Below are 10,307 nucleotides of genomic sequence, written 5' to 3' on the forward strand. Positions count from 1 at the left end.
GAAAGAGTACCCTATTACTCTAAAGAGCTACACAAATGTGAGGGTTTATTGGAATGAACTAAATCCTGCCTTCAGCAGTATGGCAGACCAAATGTTCATAGAATCCCTCCAAGTACATCAAACCCAAAAGTACTACATTTAACATTTTCAAAAAATATGCTTATAATGGATGTTGAGCTGGAGAACAAGTGAGGGAATTCTTCAGAAGCCAGAAATGACAAGAAAATGTTAATTCATAGAAAAGATTAGTATGTGTATAAATACATTCTTTTCCAGTTAAGTACCTTGAGAGTGATTCATACTTGTGAGGGTTTATATATGGAAGACATTGGATTAAGATTTTGGGTAATAGGAAAAACTTTGAGGATAAGGTGACATTTGTCCTGATCTTTGTAAAAATGGCATAATGTTTGGGAATAAGGAATGAGGAATGCATTCTAAGAGTAGAAAACAGGTTCTGCAAATGAAGACAGGCAAAACAATTGAGTATGTTTGGGAAATTATGATCATTCTACTAACTCAGTTATCATTTAATGAGTATCTACTGCTAAAAGACATTACATGGCTTCCTATTTCCAGGAATGAGTGAATTAGATTATTTGGATCAACTCTTTCCAGAAAACAATTTCAAAACAGGTATTAAATAATTGTGATCTTTAAAGGTCTTCAAAGTTTTGGCATGACAAAGGAATTACAAGGAATAGAATGGTGAGAAAATGGAAACAAATAAATGAGTACAACAGCCACCTGTATCCTGAGAGTATTTGTTAAGTCAGCTGAATTTGATGTTGGTTTTGGTTGTTAAGAAGAGGTAAGGGAGACAGAAACATTACTTAAGGCCACTCAGAATAGGGAGTATAATGGTAGACCCTCCTCACAAGGATCTGTGACCCCCAAAGAACTACACCATCAAGGTGAACATAAATTATAAGTAGATGAACCCTCACAAATAATTGCACCTTGAATTGCAGTTTGAATAACCTAGTTTTTCCAGCAAACCTCAAGCATCAAACTGGGTGACCACAGAAGTGCCAGAAGTAAAAGCAAATCCTATGTAGAAGGTACTTTCATCCTAGCCATCAAGTAAATCTTCAAACAATTTTTTTATACAATAGTTAGCACATAATCAAAAATAACCAGGTATAGACATCGGGAATTAGAAGAATCAGGAACAATAGACAATAGAAACAGAACTGCTAAGGTATCAGATATTGGAGTTATCAGACACAAATTATTTAAAAAAATAAAACTACCTATATCAAGTTTAAAAAATCAGGTTTGAAGATATCTGCAAGGAACAGAAAACTATGAAAGTTGATGTAACTATTTTAAAACAAAAATGAGTTGAACTTTTAGAAATGAAAACTACAATAACCAAAATTATTAGATATGCTGTGTTAAAGAATGCAAGACACAGCTGAAAAAATGTTAATAAAATTAAAGGCATAGCTGAAGAAATTATCCTGAATGAAACAGAGAGAAAAAGATTAAAAATGCAGAAGAGATTACTAGATTCTGGGAGAAGGTTTAACTACTGGGTGGGCTACTTGAGTTGAATTGATTTTCAAAAATACCCTTTGGGCCAGCAAGTGGCATAGTGGTTAAGGCACTGGACTCCCACCTGGCCAACCATAGTTTCAGCCCTGGACCTGGCAGCCTGAAACTCATGCCAGGCACATGTGCATGCATGCCCAAAATTCCTAGAGGAGAAGGTATTGCAGCCTAACATCCCCCCCCCCGCCTGGGGGGATGATTTCTTGCTTTCTGTGTCTCTGTCTCTCTAGTGAGCATATACACTGTGGGACAGGGGGAATTCTCAAAAACTTTTTAAAAAACGAGACATCCTCGAGTCTTATTCTAGACCTGCCATGTTCCTTATAAAATCGCTTACAAAAATAAATTTACAGAAATGTTCCAGGTGTTTCTCAGTTAGCAAGTCTCCAAAAAGTTAGAAATGACAGATTTTGAAGGCAGTTGTTACGGGTTGAATTGTGTCCATCAAAAAATATGTTAAGAGTTCCAACCCCTAATACCTGAGAATGCCCTTCTTTGGAAATAGGGTGTTGCAGATGTAGTTAAAATGTGATCATACAGGGTGGACCCTTAATTCAATGTGATTGACGTCCATATAAAAAGAGGAAAAATTGGATACAGAGACATCAGAGAGATTTGATGATGGTGGCAAAGATTGGAGTGATGTAACTATAAGCCAAGGAATGCCAAGGATCAATGAAGTCACTGGAAACTAGGAGACACACATAGAACAAAATCTCCCCTAGGGCCTTCAGAAAGAAAAAACTCTCCTAACACTATGATTTTGAACTTCCAGCCTCTAGAATTGTAAGAGAATGAATGTCTGGAGTTTTTTTAAAGTTTATTTTCATGAGACAAAAAGAGAGAACAATGAAGACAAGTACCCTCAACAGGGTTTCATGTTAGAGTCCTCCCTCTAGTCTTCCCAGTTAGCCAGGATCAGAGGTAGACGTACATGTGTAAGACAACATAGGAACCAAAACCTGATCTTCCATATGGCTTCCAGCTTTACCTAGTGTTGTGCTACCAGGACCACCATAGCCAGACCAATGTCTGTTGTTTTAAGCCTCTAAGTTTGTGGTATTTGTTGTAGTAACCCTAGAAAACAAATATAGCAGTGCTTCTCAAACTTTATGGTGCATACAAATTTCCTAGAGGTCTTATTAAAATGTAAATTCTTATTCATTAGATCTTAAGGTAGGGACTGAGATTCTGAATTTCCTATGAAGTCCAAGGTGAGGCTAGTGCTTCTGATCCTGCAGACTAGATTTGAGCAGTGAAGACATGGACAAGTGATGTGATGCCAATGCCGTGGTGGAAGACCACATTTTGAGTAGCAAGAGATGTGAAGACATTGCTAATATAGCCAAAGTCCTGGATTTAGGGGGTCTTTAAGGTTTTTGATTTATTTCAGGATGATGTTTGTTGTCTGAGCCAGGCAGCTCATTTTGGCAAGCTTGTTACAAGAATATGCCAGGTAGCTTCCAGGCAATTAACAGTGTGTCCTGCAGGTAGGAAATCAGTGGACTCTTCCTTAGGCATATAGAGTCCTAACAAGCCCCTACTGTAGTCTCCTAAAGCAGGGATATTGAGCTAGGCTCTTGACCTGCAGTACATCCCTTCAAAGACCCTTAGGTATTGCACGGAAGATACCTGTGAGCACTTCCAAGTATGCACTGTGAACAGGCCTTTATTTCCTAGTCTTTCTCATGAGGAAAACCTTAGGGAAAATGATGTGATGGTTGACTTTATATGTCAGCTTGACAAGGCTAAAGAACACCAGAGAGCTGGTAAAACATTTCTGGATGGATCTACGAGGATGTTTCTGGAAGATATTAGTGTTTGAATCAGTAACCTAAGATCTGTCCTTAGCAATGTGGGCAGCCACCATCCAATCCATGGAGGGTCCAGATAGAACAAAAAAGGCAGAGGAAGGGCTAAATATTTCTCTCTTTCTTGAGCTGGTTCATCCAAACTTGAACATCAAAGCTGCTCTGTTTCTTGCACCTTTTAGACCCGAGGATTTCCATCTGCACCTCTCAGCTTCCTCCAGTTCTCAGGCCTTTGGCCTAAGGCTGAAAATTACACCTCTGTCTCTTATGGTTCTCAAGTTTTGGAACATGGATCAAATTACACCACCGGTTTTCGTGGTTCTCTGCTCACTGACAGTATATTGTGTCTCTTTGTCCTCCATAATATATGAGCCAATCCCATAATAAGTCTGTGTGTGTGTGCACGTGCGCGTGCACATGTGTGTATCCTGTTACTTCTGATTCTCTAGAAAACCCTGATTCATACGGGGGACGTGGATGGGTGATAGATTAGGTCTCAGCTGCTTTTCTCCAACATCCATGCCTTCTGCACTGGGGAATAGCACCCAGGTTTTCCACTGAGGCTACTCCCTCCCCAAATTGTTTGTGTGGTGTGTGCGGCTGACCAGCCCTAGTCAATTATAGTATCACACTGAGCCCCAAGCCAGGCCAACATGACTCCATCCTGAGACTTTGTCTGGAACTCTTGCATGAGAGGCACATGCGATCTGCCAGGGCTGCTGAGCCAGTGGGATGGATGCCTGGAGCTGCTGATGGCCATCTCTCTCCATGTGAGGATGGTCTGCCAAGAATAAAGCCAAGGCAAAGAAAAGCTCAGCCAAAATAGAGAGAGAGAGAGACAATGACCTGATGATATTATTCAAGGCTCTGGATCCAGACTCATCCCCAAACTTGAGCCAAGAAAATCCCTTTTTGTTTAAGCCAGCATGAATTGCACATACAAAATTCATGAATTTTTATTTATTTAACAAACACTTTCATAGCATTTTCTACATGCCAGGCGCTGTGCCAGGTACTTGACATGTATTAAGTCATTTCATCCGTTCAAAAACCTATAAGGTGTGTGCTATTATAATTCCTATTTTGTAGATAAGTGTGCTGAAACATCAACAAGTTAGTGAATGAAATTGAGGTCCCCATCCAGTAAGAAGAGACGCTAGGATTCAGACCTAGTGGTCTGGCTCAGAGCCTGTGTGTGGCACTACTGCATTGCCCTGCCTCTTTTTCTTTTCTTTTTATCCTAGAAAGGACCTGTGCATGTATGAGAGAGGGAGAAGGAGAGAGAGGGGAGAAGAGAGAAAGCACCCTAGACAGGATCTTATCATGTGTGATCCCCTTTCCCTAGCCCTCCAGCTCTTCAGGATCCTGGGCACCTGTGAGCATGCCTAACATGTTTCAGTCTGACCAAGGATCAAACCTGAGGTCAGCCATATGGCTTCCAGCCATATGGGCACTTTCACATTGTTGATGCTTCACAGTGGCTGGGCCTGCACTGCCTCCTTAACAAGGGAGAGAGTAGTTCATAGTCCGAGCTGCTTAAAGAGGCAGTAAGTTCCCCATAGTGATTGATACCCATGAGTATGATTGGACACCCATTTGGAAGAAACACATGAAAAGGATCTATGTGTCTAACTTAGTTAGGGAATGGGAACAAGTTAATCACCCTATATTGACAGTCCCTTGTGAACCATGCCTGTACTTAATGCTTTGCGTTCATGATCTTATCTAATCCTTATAATCCCATGAGATGGTCTAACCATGTAGAGGGGAGCATTGCCTGGTGGTAAGAACTGATTGCCTGGGTGAGCATTCCATAGTTGCCCTGGTGACAACAGCTGTGTGGCTGTGGACAGTGACTTCTCTGAGCTCCTACTACTAGTAGGATTAGGAGTAACACTATGACCACTAATACTTTCTCACAGAGTTGTAGTGAAGATTAAGCAGAAAGTGCCTGGGCCAGGGTAATCATCCCATTTGACAGAAAAAAGCTGATTCACAATAATTGACTAATAGAGTAGTTAAATCGCTTGCCCCGAATTACACTATTAGAAGTGGCAGCACTTGGAGTTGAACCCAGGTCTCTGATTCTATGCCAAGTGAACTCCTAGTGTCTCAAAGTCCTTGCACTTCCTTCTGTGTACTCCTCAGCATCTGGTTCCATTAAGCCCACGCCCAGCTGGCATGGATGACTCAGTCTCTGCACAGGAGCAGTAGGATGTAGTGATGTTTCCAGGTGTGTTGCTCTCCTGAAATCCAGCCAGGAGAATCTACCTCTCTAAGCCGTAGTTTATCTGAAAAAGGTAATATTATTTTACGTAGTTTTTGAAGGATTACATGAGATTTTATATGTGAAGATTTTGTTTGTTCATTCCACAAATATTTCTTAAGGGTCTACTGCATTCCAGGCACCATTTCAGATACTGGAAATTAGACAGGGGATAGGCAAAAGACAGAATTTATCACCAGATGGTTTAAATAAAGAGACTTTAATATGCCTGGCTGAGACTAGAACACAGAGAGGAAGATAAAGGGAGAAAGCAACCCCCCACGGGGTGTGGTCACATCACAATTCCTTCTCCATTTCTCCATCCATTGTTGTAGGAAGACCCTAGCAGAAAACTGGCTTTATGGCACGGCAGTGGTGTGTTGCTCAAGAGAAGGCAGATCCTACCTGGCAACTGTGGTCCAAATCCCAAACTAGTCTACCTGAAACATGTCAAGTATGCATGTGAGCACCCAGGATCTTAGTGGTTGGTGGACTAGAGGAAGAGGTTTGTGGGAGGTCTCTCTGTCTCTGGCCCTCAAGCTGCTCCTTATCTGTGTGCATGTCCACCCAATGCCAAGAGAGAGAGAAGCTCCTCTCCCATACTCACAGTTTGTTCTGGGCACTCGGTCCTCTTCTGAAGTCGCCTCCTCAGGGAGGCCTTCCCTGCTTATCTCATTCCAGAATCAGCAGATCTCTACTCTTTTTTGGCTTCAGCCATTTTTTACAATTTGCCGTGAAAACGCACAGCTGTTTATGGTGTTTATTCCCTATGTCCTACAACTTAACTAGCTCCCCAGGGGCTCCTGTCCACATTATTCACCATTCTCTGCTGTATTTTCTGTGCATGTCATGTATTTAATGAATGAAAGGAAGTAGGAAGGTTGGTGGATGTGGAGACATTTAGGGAAGTCAAAGGGAGTCAAATGCTCTTTCAAACCCACACAGGTACCAAGGAGTGAATGTAGGAACCATGCTCTTTGTAATATTTGCTGGAGTCTGCCTGGCAGATTCCATAAATGAAGGGATTAATTTGACAGATCCCACCTAGCAGCTATGGTTCAAATTCCACCCTGATCCACCTGAAGCATGTTGGGGTGCGTGTGAGCACCCAGAATCCTAAAGGCTGGTGGGCTGGAGGAGGGGGACTATGGCCTGAGCAGACTCTGTGAAATGTGTGTTTCTCTCTCTCCCTCTCTTACAGAAAAATAAATAACTTTAAAATGGAGTGGAGCAGAAGGGAATCATGAGCGAATAAAAGACTAAGTCCCTGCTCATGAGGGACATCGACATTCAAAGTGCAGGAAGCCCAGAAGACTCTGGGAAATTATGGTGAAATAAAGAGTAAAGGAATGTTATTATAAAAATCACATTTTGTGAGCTACTCCGATAGCATAGTGTTTAAGGGAATTGGATCTCACATGGCTAATCAGGGTTTGAATCTTGGGCCCAGGGGCATTAAAAACAAAAAACCCAAACCAAACCAAAAAAAAAAAACAGCCAGGTTGGGTGCCTGTGTGTGTGTATGTGCCCCAAATCCTGACAGGATGGAGAAGTGGAAAAGAAGAAATTATGGCAAGACCACACCCCACAAAGTCTGCTTGGTGCCTCTCTCTCTGTTTCTCTGTCTCTGGCAAGGGCACATACCCTCTGACAATTGGAAGGAAGGGAAGAAGGAAGGAAAGAATGTTTTCTTGATGGGCTGTTTGACAGTTTTCAGGATAGAGACTCAAGAAATCTGAGAGTTGATTCTGGCTCAGAAACTAATAATGTGCTGGAGGATTTGGACAAGTCACCTTTCCACTCCCAGCCACGGTTTGCCCATCTGTAAAGTGGAGATACACAGAAAACTCTAAGGGTCTCTAATAACTCTGGGACTCTAGGGTTTTATGAAATATTCCCTCTGGGACAAGCCTATGCAACACCCTCTTGCCCCAAACATCCTCCCTGCAAATAGTAAGCCTGGGTGAGTACTGGCAGGAGTTGGAGTGGGAGGATTGGTGAGTCTTTGATGCCTTTTCTCAAGGTCTTGTGTTACTTACCCCTCCTGGCCCTCTCTCTTCAAGCCTCTCTGAGGTCTGACCTTGTAATGAGTGGATGCGCATTATCAGCCACTGTGGTTTGAATGGGTGCCTATAATTTACTGTTGCCTAATGCTGAAAACTGAGAGCAGGGCTTGCGAAATTAGGCTGAAACCTCATTAACGTCTGCCTCCTTGGGTGTTTTTCATTCCTGGATTCTCTTGTCCTGTGTTTCAAATCCCATCTGTCTGTATGAACACGGCTCCCTCCCCCCTTTTATCACTCCATTGTAGAGCTAGGCTTGAATGTGCGCCCAGACCAGCCATGGCTATCCACAAAGCATGAATTTTAACGTGCCCTGGGATGGCCCCTGCTCTGCTTTTAGAATTGAATTTGCAACTTTCCTGAGAACCTAGGTGTCTGGGTTGCTCTTAAGTACCCCGAGCGGGCTAGCAGTCTACCTCTCGCTTGGGTGTTGGACAGAAAGCAGAGGTAGGAGGTCTATCTATTTATTGTTGCAAATACTGAGGACTTAACCAACATTCTTCACATCTGTTTGGATCATGCAGCCATGTCTCTTCTCTGCATCCTCTCTAAGGTTGAATTTGGTCTCCCTTTCTATGCCCACAAAGGATTCAGGACTTGTCCAGGTAGGCAGTGTGATTGAGAGCCTGCCTGTGGTCCTGGTAGGGTTCCCTCTCTGCCTTTCAAAGCTGGAAGGCCTTGGATAAGTCATTCCCTGTTCTTAGTTCTCAACTTCCCCATCTGTGAAGTGGGGACAAATCTACCTTCTTCACAGATGAGAGATGTGTACAGTATGGTGAGCAGTATCTGGTGCACTGTCTTTGCACTCGCTGCTCCTTCTTTCTGGAACACTTCTGCAGACAGGACCGTGACCACTCTTGCCCTCCTGCTCCCTTTCATGTTTCTGAGAAAATGCCCCTCTCCCCTCACCCCAGAGACCTTGCCAGACCATCCTGTTCATACTCTCTGTGCACAATGTTACACTTTTTTCCTTCAAGTATTTATCACTATCTGAAATGACTGATAGATTAGACAGATACACATAATAAAATATTAAATAATGCAATATAATATATAGTTATGGATATAAGAGAAATACAAGATACACCATTGTGTAATTGATTTTATTGTATGTTTTCTAGAGCAGAAGGTCCATGTAGGCAGGAAGTTTGTGTGCTCCCACTGTTTTCCCAGTCCCAAGAACAATGCCTCTCACTTATCAAACTCCACTAACTATTTGTCAATGAAGGAATGAAGGCACCAGCCGTGAACCCACAGCTGTGTGTTCTTGTTCGTATTGCTCTTTCTGAAACTGATTTGGGAGGGTAATTATTATTTACTTCTCCATGTCTCCCCTGGACTGAACCTTCCTTGAAGATCAAGTTAAGGATTGTTTTTCTGGATTGTAGCCCCAGCGCCTGGCGCCATGCCTAAACCTTGGAAGGCATTCACTACCAGTCGACTACTTGCATGAATAAGAATCCCACAGCTTTGCAAAGCACAAAGCTCATGACTGAGAGCACTCTGGCCATAGCCTGCATCAGGCAGGGGCTTCCCAACAGTACCCTATGCATGGCCTCTGTCTCCCCCTGGTAGGGACAGAATCTAGGAGACCAGAGGTACATTGTGTCACAGAGGGGCCCAGCAGGACAGCCTCCAAGGGGGAGGCTCTGCCCTGATCTCTCAGCCCAGGGCCTCTGCCCTGACCATGGCTGGAGGAAGCGGGATCTCCAGGGCCTTGCAGAGGTGGGGCGTGGGAACGGGAAGAAGGCAACACAAGAAAGAGACAGTGTGAGCCTGTCAAGAAATGCCAGGCTCTGCTGCCCTCGCCTCTCCAGCCAACAGTCCAGCCAGGGATCTGCCAACTCCCCTGGGAGAGGGAGCAGTGGGTCTGATGGAGGGAGAAAAACAGTGTGGCTTCCGATGCCCAGAATCACAGCAAGTGGGGATGGGAAAGACCTGTGCCACCCTCGGTCCAGCCCCTGTCAACCCTGCACTTTCCCACGTGTTATAGCCATGCCCTGTGATGGTCCTAGCACTAGCTCCACTCCATTGCCCTCCTTCCCCCAAACCTACTACTACCCTGACCCAGTGGGAGAAGTTACCCCCATAGTCATGTCACTTTTTGGCCCTGGCATCCTGGCATCTTTTCATTAGAAGCTACTTTTTTTACTTTTGCTAAAAGACCACTGACTACTCAGTAGTTTTCAGGTGTAGGTAATTTCTTCCCCTTGTGAAAAAAGTGAAGAGGCTCTTCTTCAAGGTCATACAGCTCAGGAGTGGAAGAGTGAGGCTCAGACTAACAAGATTTCATATCACACCATCCTTCCACCTGGTAGCACAGCTTAATGCTGGGAAAAGCATCAGTTTCAATGTCAGGTGGTCCTGGGTGCAAATGCCAACTCCCCACTTTCTGCCCATGTGACATTGCACAAGTGACCTCAACTCCCTGACTCTGAGTTCCCACTACCATAACATGGGGCCATGCCTCTCCTGGGACTAAATGAGGGAAATGCTCTCCATTGCTAGCAACTGAAAGATAGTGAGTGTTCTCTAAATATTCATTAGACTCCTGCCTCATGCTCATATCCCATGACTAGTCTTGCACATCCTTCCTGCCTCCCCTGGATGAGC

The 10,307-nt window shown here is 43.7% G+C and overlaps 1 protein-coding gene across 4 annotated transcripts in view; it reads left to right on the plus strand.

Moving 5' to 3' along the window:
* Window positions 1–10,307, plus strand: part of SYN3 (synapsin III) — a 523,616-nt gene that overhangs the window by 67,539 nt on the left and 445,770 nt on the right. The gene's annotated exons all lie outside the window — the stretch shown is intronic.

This window comes from Tupaia chinensis, unplaced genomic scaffold (assembly GCF_000334495.1).
Source record: "Tupaia chinensis unplaced genomic scaffold, TupChi_1.0 Scaffold148234_1, whole genome shotgun sequence".
Classification (NCBI taxonomy): domain Eukaryota; kingdom Metazoa; phylum Chordata; class Mammalia; order Scandentia; family Tupaiidae; genus Tupaia; species Tupaia belangeri.